This window comes from Falco peregrinus, chromosome 3 (genome assembly GCF_023634155.1).
Source record: "Falco peregrinus isolate bFalPer1 chromosome 3, bFalPer1.pri, whole genome shotgun sequence".
Classification (NCBI taxonomy): Eukaryota; Metazoa; Chordata; class Aves; order Falconiformes; family Falconidae; genus Falco; species Falco peregrinus.
The window spans coordinates 79,285,208-79,303,152 of NC_073723.1; positions in this window are offsets into that span (position 1 = coordinate 79,285,208).

The window sequence follows — 17,945 nt, forward strand, 5'->3', positions numbered from 1 at the left end:
ATTTTCTGTAATACAAAATCAGTATAATAAATTGAAAATCCTGGAACCAAATTCTGGAGCCCTTTGAGCTTCAGTATATGACAGAATATGATTTAATTCAACATTTAAATGGGTGACTGTTCTTAAGATGCCATAGCTGACCATAGGAACACACTAGAATAGCAGTAAGTTAATGTGTGTCTGTAAACTTGTAAGGTAGACTGCTTTAAATTAAACTTCTGCTACTGAATTTTAAGCTAGCATGTTTTTTCTTCCATAATGTATGCACAAAACAGCTAAAGTGACTTAAACTTTAAATAATAACTTCTTATGCTGCTCTAGTTTGACTGCATTTCATCATATGCTAATAACTTTTTCATACTGAAAGGCACAAGTTTCAATATTATTTATTACTGAAATGAAAGTACTTGCCACAAACGCATATATGAAAGGGCCAAACTCCCTGTACTTTGCTGTGAGTTTAGGGGGAACATCCATTTCCTCAAGCTTTGTTTCTTTATGGCATTTTTTTGCTGGCACTTCTTACATGAATGGATTCAGGGAATTTTGTCTTTATCAACTGGTCACTTCAGTGAAAGCTAGATACTGATGTATAGCTGGACCCATCTAGTAGATTTATGCTTAAGAACAGCTGAAATGCACTATCTTTAGTGTACTACTAGTATAAAGATATCAAATGTGATTACGTTTGGTGCACAATATTTTGTTCTCATTTACAAATTTATCACCTTACAAACTGTGTTTCATAAATTAAGGCTAAATATAATGCATTTTAATAACTGAAGAAGGCAAGATATTTCTTTTGTATGCTTTACATATATCATTGCATTTGCTTTTGGATTGATCAACAAGCTATCTTAATGAATAACTCTGAGGAAAGATAAAAGTGCTCTGTGAATGCTGAGAGACGATGGCTGTACTAACCCCCTCTCCTTTCAATACCAGCCCATCTAACCCGCTTGGATATCTCTCTGGGATTCCAAATAAATTAAAAGGAATTTGGTTCAGACTTTGGTTTTATCTTTTAAAAGTGTCTACACTCAAAATGTACTAAACTCACTTGCCCAAATGATGTTTGAAAGAGCTAATCACTCCAATCCCTAGAAACCTCTTTTCTGTCAAGATCGGTTGTTAAATACAATATTTTAGTTTTCCTTTACTTGCTACGCTAAAAACTTAACACATAAATCCTGGAATGAATTATGAAATTTGAATCTGATTGTCATTTTACTATTCAGAAAATCATAATGTAAGTTCTACCCTGGGTTACAGCAAAGATTCACTTAGGTCAATACACTGTCACTGGCAGTGTCTGCTGGCAGGTGTAGATGTATGTGCATCCCTTGGTAGACTTCTCAAGGTCCTGGCAGGCACTGATTTAACCTGCAGGTTCCCTGGGTTGCTGAACGTAACACTCCCAGTGGATCTGTCCTTGGACATTTGATTTATGTCTTCTGAATCTGTTTATAGAGTTGGTCCTCACTATTTCCCGCAGCAATGGGTTCCTGTGTTAAAAGGTGTGTGCTGCATCAGTACACTACCGATTTATTCAAAGGTATGCAGACATTTTCTGTTTGACTGCTGCCCCTTTATTCAGGTAGTAATAGCTGACTTTTCTGGGGACGTGAAATAGTGCTGCCAGTTCAACTGGCATTTCAAGGAATTTCTGACAGTCACCTTGTGATCTCTTTCCTGAGTGGTAGCTTAGATCTCCTGACTGTATATGTATGGTTAGTGCTTTTTTGATTTTTTGTTCGTTTTTTCCCCATGTTTCCCTATACAAAAAACAAGTTGAAATTTATCACCTAGTCATTCTGTAATGTGCAATGTTCTGCAGTACCTCTGGGTGAAATTTTCTTCTGAATGTCTTGAACTATTTTATGTCAGCTGCAAATTCTGTCACATTTTCTAGACAGTTTGAACCATATGGGTGTCAGTATGGGTAATTGTGAACAATCCTGGTAACCACCATCCATTGTGGGAGCTGATTGCAACACAAGTTACAACCTGGAAGAAGCCAATTGAGTGATAGAAAATGGAATTTCAAAGTGAGAGTGGTCTAACACTTGAACAGGTTGCACAGAGGCTCTGGGGTGGTCAGTGTGCTTTAAGCTGGCCTGGCTTTGAGCAGGGTTTTGGACTGGAAGGTCTCCAGAGGCTTCTTCCAAAGTAAATTGAGCCATAATTCTCCATCTCTATGAAGGGAAGTTGTGGTGTAGGAACTTCCTTGGGTCCTTTTTTAGCAAATTTCTGTACAAATAGCATATTCACCTGTCTGTTTTGGCTTTATCTTATATACTCTCTCCTTTTGGTTTCCAGTATGGTCACTGACTCTCTGGCAGAATTTCACTTTCCAGTGTTACCCTGAAAATGTTTAGATCTCTGAAAAGTTACTTCATAAAATGTTTGTGACTTTATTGTCATTTTACATTTCAGCTTAATAAATTCTGAAGTTTTTGGGGTTTGTGGTTTTTTTTGCATTTTTTTAAATCTATAATCACACACAATTTCTGCTTTCAGAAAGCTTTTCCGACTATTTTCTTCTATTTTTTAACTGGTGTGGATTTTTGAGATGCAAGGAGTTTTTTTACAGATGACCTACATTTATTCTGAGCATCCTCTACAGGTTCTCCAAACAGTCCTCACCATCAGAAATGGTTACTTTATATTAGTGTTTTACATTTTCTGTTTTTGTTGGTTTCGTTAAATATTATTGTCAAAAAATGACCAAATAGATCCCTTTTCATGGGGGAGGAGAGAATGGAAATTTTATAATGAAGCTGAAATCAAATACAGTATGGTAGTGACCGCTTAAACTAGTTTTTAGGTCTAATCCAAGACTCAGAAATGTATTTTTTTTGTTGTACTGGGGGCAGGGGGAGGGGGGAGAGCACGGAGAGTGGGAGAAAGGTCAGGCACTTTTGAACATTTACTTTTTTTTTATAGAAGTATTCCTTTCTGATCCCTAAAAATGTATACTTTGCATCCAACACCTGATGTGATGTTAGTCTACGCAGAGATACTTGAAGCTTTCCCCTAGTATTTAAGTTTTCATAGCTGTTTCCTTCAATCCTGAAAGAATGGCTCCCCTTACATGTTTAAGTAAGATGTTAAGTCAACTTTTCATTTCCTCATCCTTGCAACATTTGCCTTTCTGATAGGATAATTCAGAGTCATGTTTTTTTATATTTCACACAACTTAATTCCAGACTTCAATGAATTAACACTGTGGAAAACAGAATTGTACAGACTCCTGCAATTCACTTCAATGTACAGTTTCATTATGAGACCAAGCACACAGCAAGTATGCTTTAAATAGCTTTGGATTTTAGAAAGCAAGGTAGGAAATGGTGCCTTAATACTTTTTAATAGGATCCCTGTTTAATTTACACTTGTAATGACTGACTGTGGTTTGTCTGTAACTGACATCAGTTAAGTGGGACCAAAAACAGGTGAAAAAATGATTACATTTCCACATTAATTTCCTGGTATTAAACCTACGCTTATGCAATCACTGTGTTTTTGTTCTCATGTGCAACTTTTTAAAGCCCAAACTCTGAAATCTGGTAATGAGTTCAGTAACGTAGAACACAAAATGAGAACAATTCTACCATCATTAATCTGAAATTTATGTTTCTGCCGCATTTTCAAGATATAACATTTCTCAGCTGAACAGAATGTATTATAAATAGATACAATCTCTCTAAATTATTCTAAGCACTTAAATCTCTGTAGTGTTAAAGTGGATACAGGGGAAAGGTGCTGAAGGATCAGTTATTCATTGGAAGTGAAATACATAAGAGGGTAAAAAAATGTACATGTGCTTATGTTAACTTAGTGTTGGACATAAAGATAAGCTTTAATGTATTTTATTGAATTTGCATTTAATTTACTGTGTTGTGGAAAACTCTTCATTCCCAAAGAAATATTCTCTACAGAGCAGGAGTGAGTGACCTGTCAGAGAGGGGAAGTAAAGACTGAAGGGAAGAGATAGGCTGCCTTACTTTCAGTCTTATTAGCCAGTCCTTCATAACTGACTAGTGATTTCAAGGAACCTCAGTAATTTTAGGAGGATCGTTGCCCAGTGTTACTGGAAATACACAGGCTGTTTCATCAGTGTGACCAAACTCACTAGCTGCTCTAAGCAAATCAGATACTTTTAAGTATTTCCTACAGATTAGGTGTAGACTAGACTAGAGAAACAGGTAAGATCTTCAACGTACACAACTGAATCACAGTTTAGGTGTAGCCCAAACTGCCCATCCTATCCTGTAGTGCAGCATATCTGTGGACTCCTGTGGAGCTTTGTGGCCGTACAGTTTCAGATGGGGTGAGAGGCTGGAAGTACATTACTGCACAGCACTCACCAGGCCTGGAGAGCGCCTCTGCCCTCCTGCCTCCACTGGGACTTCCGTGAAGGAACAGCCTGCTAGGTCACAAGGCCGCAACCATACAGTGCAAGGATGAAGACAAGCCTTCCTGAATACTGTGCCTTGCCTTAGTTTTGAAGGATCTATGCCAGTTTAACTGAGATCTGACTTGAAGTATTTTAGAACTGAAGACATAATATACAAAGAAGTTCCAGTGACCTCCCGGCTGACAGGGTGAATAGGATACCATCATGTGTGCACATAGTTTGCACTTATGTGATGCAATAATGTCCACAACAACCCTTTTGTTATGACTATGACTATATTTGTCCTGTTCACCCTCAGCAGACCTGCAGATTGCACAGATGAGAGGAAAAAGAAAAAAAAAAAAGTTCACTTCTAAGTACCACCTAGTTTCTCTAATAAGACTATTTCAAACTGGAGAGCCTGATTTTTCCCTCATTACTCCAATCTCACTCTGAGGTAGACTTTTTGAGTTCTGAAGAGCTATTATTGATTCACATACCAGCATATATGAAGGAAAACTAGGCCCAGAGATTGTTCTTTGGCAGTGTCAGATAACATTTGAGCACTGCCACGAACTATTAATATGTGCTCACAAAAAGGTTCAGGCTGCTGGGATAATAGATAATTACAGTCACAATTGTCCAAGCAGAGAAATATCCAAATCTCCTGTAGGAAAATGTGAATACGTTGGGACCCGTGAGTACAAAATTAACTGCCTAGCTTCAATAAATATGGAAAGAAAACTTCTTAAAAAGTTTAGTATGTCATTAGTGTGGGATCTATTGAAGAATTTTTTCCTTCTACTTTCTCCAAAGCACACCTATTTAAGACTCAGAACAATCCAGGGGACTGCTGCTACAGTGTGTGTGTAGAGTTCAAAATGCAAAAGCTCTCTTAATTTCACAATGGAAGTGGAAAATAGAATTTCTGATGATTTTTCAACCATAGCACTTTCTTTAGGACAATGTATAAAGGTGAAAATATTACTTCAGCAGCTTTCCTTTTTCTGCTTTTTAAATAGCCATTAAAAGGAATAATGATGGCTTCTACTTTCAAGGTGAATTGCATATAACTTTTTGGTTTGTATTAAAGCTCAGATAGATCTGTTCATTATTTTAGTCTTCCTCAGGGTTCTGAACTGATGTTTAACATCACCAAAAGACCAGCAAAAAGAGGGGCAAAAACGCAAAAAAGGAGGTATAGAATCATAGAATAGAATCATAGAGTGTCCTGAGTCAGAAGGGACCTACAAGGATCATTGAGTCCACCTCCTGATTCCACACAGGGCAACCTAAAAGTTAAACCATATATCTTAGTGTATTGTCCAAATGCTTCTTGAACATTGGCAGGCTTGGGGCCACGACCACTTCCTTGGAGAGCTTCTTCCAGACTGTTTCACAGGCCTGGCTAAAGTCAGAGTAAATGGCAGTCACTGCTGTCCCCTTGTCCTGCTAGGACAGTCACCTCCTCAAAGCAAGGCTCATGTTGGTCCCAGTACATCTCTTCCTTGGTGAAGCTATGCTGGGTGTTCCCTGATGTCACCCTGTCCTTCATGTGCCCCCATGTGATCTTCCAGCAGATGTCTGAGAATGGCAAATGATTGATTCTTCCTGGAAACCTCCTGCAAGGTTCCAGCTGAGGAGCTGTTGGTTTTTTTTTTTTGTTGGAGGCTCCCAACAAAAGGGAAGAACTCTTTCTTGGAACAGGTAAGCAAGAGACTGTAAAAGCAATGATAAACTTTGTTCATCGTATTAGCCAAGAGAACAAGGTTGCACCTCAAAGTCAAGCCACCCCCACCTCCAGGCCTCAGAGACATCCCTTGGTGGCCCTCCAACAGCTCCTTGCCTTGTGCTGGCACAGCAGCACAAAGGACAGCAGGCCCTCTCCTCCCCTCTCCTTCGGGGCACTGTGCAGATGAGATGGTGCCTCTCCAAACTCCAGGGGCAGGGCCAGGGGACAGGGAAGAAAGTCCATACAACACATGGTAATCAGGAGTTCTTTTATGGAGTGCTGGCAGACTGCACAGGATGGCTGGACCTCAATTTACTGCTGATGGGTTGTCCAGATGCTTCGCCCCCTTTCATTCACTGTTGAGCAGCGGAGCCTGCACCACTTGCAGGGCACTGGGTTGGGAGGGGGGGGGGGGGCGGGGCGGGCACTGAGGACCTCTGACCCTCCTGGAATGTTGTTGCCGCCACCTCATCCAGGGGACCCCAGGCATGGGATGAGGAGGGGCCTGGAGCCCAGGGCTCCCGAGGGGAGGTGTAGGGCAGTCCCTGTGCCCAAGGCACATGGGACAGCAGAGAGACAGCTCCTGGGAGGGGGACAGAGGAGAAAGCCACTTCTCAGGAGGAGGAAGTGGAATCAGCAGAGGAGAAACACCACCCAAAGTGACATGACAATGATTGTGATTGCTCATGTGACCAATGGTGTGCAGTACATGGATGTGACTCTACAAGGGAACACCATGGGGCCAAGGCATGTCAATCCACCAAAGAACTGGTGGAAGAAGATCACCACCTATCACATGTGAGCAATTTCCTGTACTTATGTGACTGGTGTGGAGTCCTTGGATGTGAATTAACCAGGGAACAGCAAGGAACTCAGCTGTGTCAATCTGCCAAGGAATGGTGTGAGGCCCAGGCACATCAACTCACCAAGGAGTGGTGTGGACCTTATACATGTCAATCTACCAAAGCATGGCAAAGTGTCCATGGATTTCAATTTGCCACAGAATTATATAGATCCCATGGCAGTGGATCTACCTTAAGATGAAGGAGTGGATTCACCTGTGACAGGGCTGATCTGACATAACCATAGCACACATGGGCTACCTTCCATGTGATCACACCAATGGCCCTTAGAGGAGTGCCCGGTCAGCTCCCCATAAACAGCCCAGCCTCCATACCCACCACTAGCTGGGAGGGGACAAATTCTACGGACTGGCTCATCTGCAAGATCTCCCAGCAGTAAACAATTATTTTGATGATTGTCAAGGATTGCATATGCCCTTCTTTCCCTTCTCCCCCCACCCTGCATGAAGATCAGTTAGTTATACTGTATTTAAAGCACCCCAGGATATGGTTGGCCGTTTTGAATGCCAGAGCACATTGTTGATTCATATTGAGCTTTACCATCAAATCCCTGATACCTTTCTGCAGGGCTGCACTCCAGTCTCTTGTCCCCAGTCTATTCATACACCCAGGATTATACTGCCTCAGGTGCAGAATCTGGCATTTGTCCTTGTTACAGTTCATATGGCTGGTGATTACCTGTAGAGGAATGAAGGCCGTGGGTTGATCAGCATTGATAACATGCAGCTGTGGCCTTGCTGTGAAGGCAGTGTGTTGATTGACATGGATGATGTGCAGCTGTACTTCATTCCTGCTAAGTGGTTAAATAGCCCCGAGGAGTGTGGGAGAGGTAGTTGGGCAAGAGGAGGAGCAGTGTGGTCTGACCTCTGGAGGGAGGAGAAACAGCATTGATGGTAGGATCTGACCAATGGTAAAGACTTGTTGCCACCTGATAGTTTGCTTGTGCTGCAACAATTATCTGCTTTATTAGCTTTTTCCCCTAACCCTTACCCAGAGGCTCTCAACCATGTCATCTCCAACTTCAAGTGCTGTACAGTCCAACTAACACTGCCTGTCTACTTTATCTACCCTGCCTAGTTCTCCTGAAGACCCTATAAGCACCCACCATAGTACTCCAGCCACAGGACTCTTTCCAGTAAATCTCACTTATGTCATTGATGTTGTAGCTATAGGACTAAGCCAAAGTTTTTAGTTCTTGTTTATAATTGTACTGATTGCACTAATGCACAAATGTTTCAGATGCACTCCAGTGTGCTTCAGTACATTGTGGAGCAGACTACAAGCCCACACTATACACCATCCTTTAAATATCATTATGCCATCACATAGCTTATCACCAATAAGCCTGGATTTATCCCTTTCCCCCTTCAAACCTAGTTTTTATCTCTTCAGATCACCCTGTTAACTTGTGAGCAAAAATACTTTGAATGTATTGAAGAATGTAAGAATGGTGAATCCCAGCAGTCCTGGCATTGCACAGCCCATCCCATGATTGAAAACCCTAAGATTCTTCTGGTGACACCAGCTTCAGAGGCAGGTGTTGATAAACCGGGTCCACCTGTTTCTTTTGATGTCACTGCATCCAAAGGATGGGATAGAGGAGAATACTAGTTCTAGTACCCCAGTACTGCCAGGGTAGCTTGGTTTCAGTTAGTCTGAGTAGTCAAAAGGGAAATGTCATCTGGAACTGGAGACCAGGAAAATGAGGTAGCAAAATATAGCTGTAAATCTTCAAAATCTTGCTGTCCTGTTAAATGGTCTAGCTTTCTGTGTTGCAGCTAGGTAAAAAACTGGAGATTGGAGAGGAAAAACTAGTTCAAACTAATAGCTTGTTTAAAACATTTCTTTTTTTCATTTTGGTTACTGATACACATTTGGTGTTTAGAATTTTTGTTAAAAATGTGAAGAAAAAATCTGGGGATTAAACCTAAATGTTGTAAAGGTTTCCATGCTACCAATGGTAATAGAAAAAGGGTGAAAGGCAAAAGAGTTAAGTCTTTCTGTGATGTTCAGTTGAGAGGAAGAAGCCCTTAAGAGGGATAAATGATCCTTTTTCTTAAAATATTTATACCTCTGTCTGATGTAAGGGAAAACTAATGTGCTTATGTCTCTACTGCCTTTGTTAATTGGGCTTGAGTCTGAATTCAGATTTTCACAGCTAAGAGATTCAGACTGAATTCTTCAGATTTTGTCTGTGGCAATGGAAATGGGTTGGGATGCAGGCTGGAGGCTTATGCTGCTTTGCCTGTTTAGGAGTGATGTAGGCACCTGAGAGATATGTTTAATTTTGAAGGTATGAAGCTGAACCAGGAAACTTCTGATTTGATAACACTATTTGAGATCAGTATGTCTACTTCTAACTTGCTTCTAAAACTCTTTGGAAAGACATACTCTAAGTAACAATTGAAGTAATATTTTCAACATTTTGAAATAAATTTTAAAGAAACATATAAAACATTGGCCAGAAAAAAGTTATTTTGCCTCGAAACAATACATTTGTTCGAAGTTTCTCTGCAGTAGTTACCAATCATTTTTATTAAAGATAAAGGAGATTTTTTGACATACTAACATATTTTCTACAGGGAACACATACCAAAAGCAACTGATATAAAGTAGTTGAGCTTAATACAGATATGAAGATGTATTTTCTGCAAAAAGATGTTGCAGAATTATATGCAAATAATCAATTTAAAGTGAATTTCAAGTGCATGGCATTTCTATAGTGGTTTGGGTTTGTTGTGGGTTTATTGGTTGTTTTGTTGGGGTTTTTTTGTGGGTTTATTTGTTGCACTGTTAATTTTTACTAACATGTAGGACAACAAGAGCATGTTAGATGATTGTAGAGACAGGCATCCTGCAAGGATTGCCTGGGTGAAATCGTGTGACATCACACTAATATCTGTGAAACAGATGTCTCTGCTGACCACTTGGTGGTGGGGAGGCAGTGTGCATCTCTGAGGGAGTGGATTGTGCAGAGACTGTCAGGATTTTTTCAATCTGAAGCTGTTAACTGTATGTATGAGCAGCTGCAAAATCTATCCTTTCTATGACATCCTTTAACTGTTTATGTAAGAAAACAGTACTTTAGTGCTATCTTACAGAGTTGTTTTGTGATGGTACCAGCACAGATCAGGCTTAAAGTTACCTGTCAAGTTTGCAACAGGGGGAAATGGAACAAAAAACCTCCTGTGTTTGAAGATGGTTGGGACATACTTAGTGTGATTTATTCATTTTCTTTGTGTATAACAAAGAAATGAAGACTTCTGCACTACCGGAGACTGATTTTTCTCCTCCACATCTTAAATTTCTCATATTTTCATTACAATAAAAGAACTAGGAAATGCCTAGGGAACTTGAACTGGTATCTTTCATATAACAGTTCACGGCACTGTTAGAATCAGGTAAATGGCTTATGGGGCTTTTGACACCACCTTTGTTACTTTTTTAGATACCTTTGGATGTTTAGATTCTGTTCTGCAGATTGATATTTCCAGATTAAGTGAATAGAGTTATCAAGAGGTAGGCTGATGCTCGTACTTCTAGGTTGTGTGGACTCATTTTCAAATGTTCATTTTTGTCCATCAACTATAGAAATAATTGAATCTTTTTCTTGCCCCTGCTGTACTTTTGTCTTCTTACACAATTGCCCATTAATCAAGTAGTGCATGCAGTTCAATTTCAGTAAATGAGATTTTCCGTATTGTGACCTATTGTTATGCTGCCATCTTTCTAGTTGTACTTGGTGCCTTGGGGAAAATCTAACAGGACAGAAGTAGAGGAACTGAATTAGCATTTGTTGTAAAATTCATTACTTTTTAATAGTACCCTGTCAAGTTATCTTTTGAAATCAGGAGAAAAAGTATTTTTCTTGAGCATGTTCTCTCAGACCCTGTTGTAATAAAATAGCAAGCACCACCAGGATGCTTGATACAAATTTCAGACATGGTTCCTCCAACATCAGGAGAAATCCTGTTGACTAAACTGCTGAGAAAACAGAAGATGTGCACATGAATGTATGCAGTAAATAGTACCAGCTTCATTGCCCCTCCGGCCCCTCGGTGCAGGTTCCTCCCTGAAGAGAGCACCACAGGACATTCTGATAAAGATGCACCCCCAGGTGTAAGATACTGTTTGTGTGAAAGTACTCAAATTACTGCAAAGCAGATATAACATTGTGATTGCTATTGTGATTTTATTGTGTTATGATTGTAATTATGATTTTGTAGCAGTTTGCACTCAGATGTGCAGTACTGAATAAGAGGTCAATTAATTTTTCTTTGGTGTGGGCAGTGTGGTGTTTTAAGTAATCTAAGCATAGAGATAACATATATACACATAGAGTAATGGTTGCTGTGTGTGCATATTGCTGTCTTTGCTACTTTTCTTCTGTTTGAGAAATGCAAAGGGAAGATTTATTGCTTCTGTAAAGAATGCCTCTCTCATTCTCTTTAAAGAAAAGAATGACTAGCAGAACGATTTTATAGGTCATAGGGAAAAATATTTAGTAAAGAAACAAGCACCCAGCTCCAAGAGGATCCCCATGATAAAGATTCAAAAGGCAAGATGAAAAAAATGAGAGTCCTCCTTTGGTCTCAGAGAGTATGACAAAGAAAGGGAAGACTTACTTATTTCCTCCTGTTTTGTCACATACGTAGTAAATTCCTCTTTTCCAGCCTTGTCACAACTGGAGGAGGAGTCTGCTGTATAATAAGCTGTTACATGACATATGTGTCAAAACCCTGAAGATGTAGAGAAAAAAAAAATATCCTAAAAGGGCAACCAAAAGGTTGACATCTGAACCTGTATTCAGGAATGCCTGTGCCAATTCTGACATGAAGGGTTTAATGAGTTTACGGTAGAAGAAAAAAAGGATTCAGTAAGGCAAGGTAGTAAAGTTCCATAACTTCCCCTGAATATGCTCAGATTCAGGTTCCTGCTTTGCCTCTTCTTTCTCCTTATTCATTCAAGAGTCATTGAGAGACTTGAATCTCAGTACTTCTCACCATGCCATCATCCTCTGTATAAAGAAATGCTTTGAAAGAACAGGCTTATTCTGATATGAAATGGAAAGAGGGAAGAGGAAGACATTAACCTCCTTTCTTTTCAAACCAGGAGATCTTGGGTCAGATAACATAACATAAAGTGTGAAGTAAATACTCTGCAGGCTCTTGAGCAAGAAGGAGGTTCCAAAAGAAGACATTTCTTATCATAAACTGGAAAAGGATTTTCCTTATTGGGAATAAGCTCAGTATTTTCAAAGTTATTCTATGAAACTTTGTAATTGCTTCAGTGTGGGATACCAATGAGTTAAAGAACTTCAAAAGGCTGCTGTAAGAATGGCTGGCTGACTCAGAGCAAAACCTTTCACTGTGTAACACTGGCCAAAAATGAATACTTAATATAATAATGGGGCAAGTAGACAGTGATATGTCCCTGGAATATCCTCCAAAGCAATTCTAATTTAAGGATCAATGTGAAAGTACTTTTAGAGACAGAATTATGTTTCTGTATTTTATAGCCTTCGAAAGTTTTTTTTTTTTGTTTTTTGTGGTTGTTTTTTTTTTTTTTTGTCAATGTGTTTATTTCTTTGCTGACTAACTGAGTAATGTCTGGTACTAAACATGAAAACCATTTTTAATATGGAGAAACAAAGATCTAGCTAATGTGTTTTCTAATGTGGGTTTGGTTTTGTGTTTGGTTTTTGTTGTGGTTTTTTTTTTTAATGATTATGAGAAAGGGGATTGTTTGTGTTTATAAATGTAGTCTGATTTCAGAATACTTTGACTCATTTCTGATTATTTCATTTTGGAGGAGCTGATCTCACAAGACATCCTGTGTTTCTGAGCTGGAATTTGACTCCTCATTGCAAGTTATCTGGGCTAATGGTAAACTATTTTGATAGTGTCATTCTCTGAAAGAGTCAACTTAAAAGGTATAGTAAAATCTGCTGTTTGTTAGAGGGGAGCATCACAATCTGCAAGGTTATTCCAGTTGATAGACAAAGGGAATAATGAATGGTTCACTTCTGGAAAGAAATGACAGTTGTATTTCATGTATTGTAATAGTTTCTGTTCATCATACCTAAAAATTAAAATCTTTTATTTATAGTTTTCTTAGACTTGTAGCAGTCAGAACCTGAAAGTGAGGTATCGTGAGCTATCTGGTTTTCTTTCATTGCTAATTGCATAGCTATGTTCTCAAATCTGAGTAGATTTATTTTGTACTGAATGCATTAGGGACTAAGACTGTATTGTTTCATTGTAGTGGGTCACTCTTTAGGCTTCATTTTGTAAGGGAATAAATCCTTCCCTGTAATATATTGTTCTATGCCCCAAAATCTGAGTGGGAATTGTAAAGTCAGTGTATGCTGTGGATGTATTTTATAACATTTATTTTCATTCCTTCAAAAAAGCTTTGACAGAGATTTGATGATGCATGTGTTTGTTCAGCAGTTTAGACTGTTTCTCATATTTTCAGAAGTTGCTTCTTGAAAGGACTGTTTTACAGATTTGCAGTCCATGTTGCTGTAGATTAACCCAGGATTCCCATGGATTTAGTGTCACATTCAGATAGTAGATATGGTTGGAGAAATGTAGTTCATATCATTAGCTGTGCCCCACAAACTGTGTGACTGCAAATGATGTGTGGGAACTGCATATTCTTACACTGGACATATGAGAAATATATTTTTGATATAAAAATCAGCAAGTGTTGTACATCAACATAAGGTCATACGTTTGGAGGTCTGAAGGCTCGTTTTTATCTTCACAACGTTCCCAGCTGCTGGTACTTGCTAACGAGTAATGCAGGCACCACAGTATGGAGCATGAATCTTGGGCTCAGAAATGGAACAGTTATTTCACATTTCCATCTACATCTATTCCTCATAAAATTAATTCAAACTATTTCACTAACCAGGGTTAAATGAATGGCTTTTCAGCATCATGTGAGTTGATAGGTAGTAACAAAGGACCCTAACTGCAGGTAGACAGCAAAACACTGAAAAGTTTTGTTTAGACACGTTTAAAAAAAATAATTGTATAATTATAAATGATGATTTCAACATCAGAGAATTAAAAGGACTCATCAGTTGAAACCGAGCCCTTACTAAACAAACAAACAAACAAACAAAAAACCAAACCAAACAAACCCCAATACAGATATTCCATTTCAACACAAAACAGAGGCAATAAAAAAAATAAGATATGCTTTATGCATATTTAAAAATTTATTTTTCCTGTATATGCTATAGTCATTACATATATGATAAATCATAATTTCACATGATCCACCCAGTTATTAAACTGAGCATGAAAAATATTATAATTTTTGTGTGTGGTCTATTATATTGTTGTTTTTCATAAAACAAAACCAACAAAAAATCCTGCCTGGAAGGTGTTTGATGATCCCATGAAATGATTCTGAAAGATACAGCATTTAGGGTGTTGGAAGACCTCACACAAAACCAAAAATCTCCAGGCAGAAAGAAGATACTAGTGTGATCTGTTTACCAGCTGGTTAAAAAGAAAAGATGTGATCAGGAATGAAAGAAGTCCTATGGTACCCTTGCCACTGGCAGAATTTTCTATCCCAACCTTTATCAATATATTTAACATGCATGAGAGGAAATGAGGAAGAGCAGAAGTATGTCTGGAACCTGGCTATCATGATTTGAGCATTTAAGAGGAAATAGAAAGAGAAACATAAGGACAGTAAGGCTGGTGAACTTTTAGGAGGAAGCACCAGCCATTTTAGGAAGATTTAATGGGACATTTCAGGGAATAGACAAGGAATCTGGACAGCTATGCCATGAAAAAATCACTTAATGGCCAGGCTCATAACACAGAGCAAATGGAGTGAGCTGGACATGACCCTTGACGGGTCAGAGGAGTGAAACAGTTCTCCTTGGAGATTTGCTGAATCATCATGAATCACAGCTGTTCTCTGGTTTCCTTAACTTGCCTCATGTAACACCAAGAATGAAAGAGCAGAGTGTCTGGGCTCTACCTGTATCGCATTTTTCTGCTTTCCTCTCTTCCTTACTGCAGTGATATTAAGAATTTCAAGTTAGGTCTATGTAAGACCTCCAACAACTTGCAAAAGAAAGTTTTACCTTCAGGCAGTCAAACAGAGCTAGGATAAGGTAGCTTCAGACAAACCAGAGGAGGTGGTTCTTCACACTGTGGGCAGTAGAGCTGTGAAACTCATTGCCAGAGGGTGCTGCAGATGATGAAATATTACCAGAGGTTACTGGACAAAATAGTGAGAGTTAAAGCTATTTAAGGATATTAAATATAAATTGATACTGTGTATTTCATAGGAATACCAAATACATCCTATTGAATAAGTGCACAGTATGGAAAATACTTGGAGCCTGGCAGAGCACACGAGTAAATAGGAAACGTCCTTCACTGGTTCTGTTTTCACTCTTTTTTAATCATCTGCTTGTGACCAGTAGTTGACAGAATACCAAGACAGGTAGACCTCAGTCTGATCTAGTAAGTCTTACGTTCTTTTGATTTTAACACACCAAATTAGACTATTTAGTTCCTTAACATACAAAGATCTGTAGATGAGCATATAAAGGTCTGTGCCTGCCTGAAATATTCTCAGCTGTACAGAGATATAAGGCTTTTGTAGGCTCAAGTGAAATGAGGAAGACACAAAGCCCTTTAAGGCTTAACTCTCTCTCTCAAGTTTTCCAAGTATTCCTCTCCTTCACCTTCTCCTTCTTCTCTTTCTCCTTCTCTTCGTCTTTCTTTTTATTTTCTTTTTTCCTTTTTTTTTTTTTTTTTCAGAGGGGTGTTGGTGAAGATTGAAGGACAGGATAACATCATGATCTTGTTGGTAACTTGGGGTTTTTTTTTAATATTTATTATAAAATGTGTAAAATATATAGAAAGGAAAGAAGACACTCATCAAGCCTTCATAGACTACAATACTGCTTGGTGGAAGAGTTAAATTTCTGCTGAGGTATGTGATTTACATTTGTATGTTCAGTTTTGGAAAGTAGTCTTCACATTAGTTCAGAGATGAGTATGATATTTCAATAAGAATGACTGACAGAAAGGTCTGCAGTATTGCTAGCTGTCTGCAAAACAGGTGGGAGCATCTCACGTATGTCTAAGTAGAAGCAGGAAGTCTCGTCAGAGGGTATTGATACTTGGCTGCGTTGAGTAAAACCCAACAGCACGTGCCCCTGCTGTCCTGATCCATGAAATTGCTCAAGACTGTGGGCAGGGAAAAATGTAGAGCATATTACTAGTGTGAAAGGTTAAAAATCTGATGCAGCAAATATATATTTTCAGAAACCAGAAGTTTGAATAACTCAGCAACCAGTGATGGGAGATAATTCACAGGATTACACAACCACTTAGAAAGACTCTTTGCAAGTGTACTGACCTATGTAAGATTACTGGCAAAAGTAGGACAGAGCGCTTTCACAAAATCAGAGAGAGAACAGAAGACTGTCACGTATGTGTTTTTGAATCTGTATCAGTGTGCACACAGCTGTGAAGGGCAGCCTCCCGTTGATACCAAGCAACATACAAGTACTACAGTCTTTGCTAGTGAACCTCCTAGATGCAAAAGGTTACACTTCATAAAGAAATACATATATTGTCTTGTCTTCAAAATCCTGACTTCATGTAGAATTGAATATACGCCCAATGTTTCTAGTGGTACACTAAATTTTATCCACAACAGTACTGGATTTTTCAGCAAGCAAAGAGCAAACATATTCCAGAGGCCATATATTTAAGGAAAAGGGAAAGAAAACCACCCAAAGCCCTATAACACTACTACTCAGAGAGCTAACGACATCACCTGTGTGCGTACTATGGGCTGTCAGGGAGCAGAAGCAGAGAGAGAACTGCAGATGTTTCACTGTATGCTCCTGGGGCATGCTTTATGGAGAGTTGATGAGAAAGAGTAAACCAGTTGTATGTCTTTCCTTAGTTCTAACAGGAACAGATCAGCATGTTCGTGTATGGGTCCAAAGACAGAGAAAAAGGGCACATTGAGAGCATGCAAAGCTCAGCCTCAGTAGGATGGGGGAGGGAAAAGATGTGGGACATAAATTGTCCAAAGGGATATTCCATACCATGTAATGTCATGCTCAGCAATAAATTAGGATAAGGAGAAGCTTGATATAGGGGGTTTGTCTTCCAAGGTGTCTGTTGCTCAAAGACTGGCTGGGCATCAGTCTTCTTGTGCAAAGTTATTTGCCCTTGCATCTCTCCCACCTCCCTCATCTTTCCTCCACTATTAAACTACCTTTACTTTGGCTCACAAGTTTTCTTCCTTTTTCTCATCCTTTTCTCTCCCCTGTCCTGCTGGAGGGAGTAGGATAGTGAGCAAGTGGCTCTGTGAGTGCCTAGACGCTGACTGGGATCAACCCATCACAATGTCATTAAGTTATTTAGTATTATATGTGCACTGTGGCTGACTTTATAGCTAAGTATATATCTATGGCTATATATATTAAGGTAAAGACAGTATTAATGCCAAAGATATATGCCAAGACTTCTAGCTGCTAGATTTTAGCTTATTCCGTAATAGATCCTTGCAGTTTTACTCTTGAGGCCATCAAGGTACATTTAAGTATCTTAAATTATTAAAATTAGTTTCTAGAATTTAATTAACACACCTTAAGGCACATTAACAAACCCCCAGATTTTTATAGCAATTCTTAGGCTGACTGGAACAAAGAAAATTTTGTCCCATCCTGGAAGTACTACTCTTCTTTCCCTCCTTCTCCAGTCTAAGCATTTTCTGTTTTTTTCCTTTGATAAGGCGAAAATCTTTGGATTTCAACAGAAAAACATCCCATTGACTTAATTTTTTTCAAGTACGATCACAAGCAATGAAGTACTGCCTTAGCACTGTTACAGAGGTGCTGTTTTAAAGAAGGTCTGTTAGGGCAGATTTTCCAAAGTAGAGTATTGTACTAGAA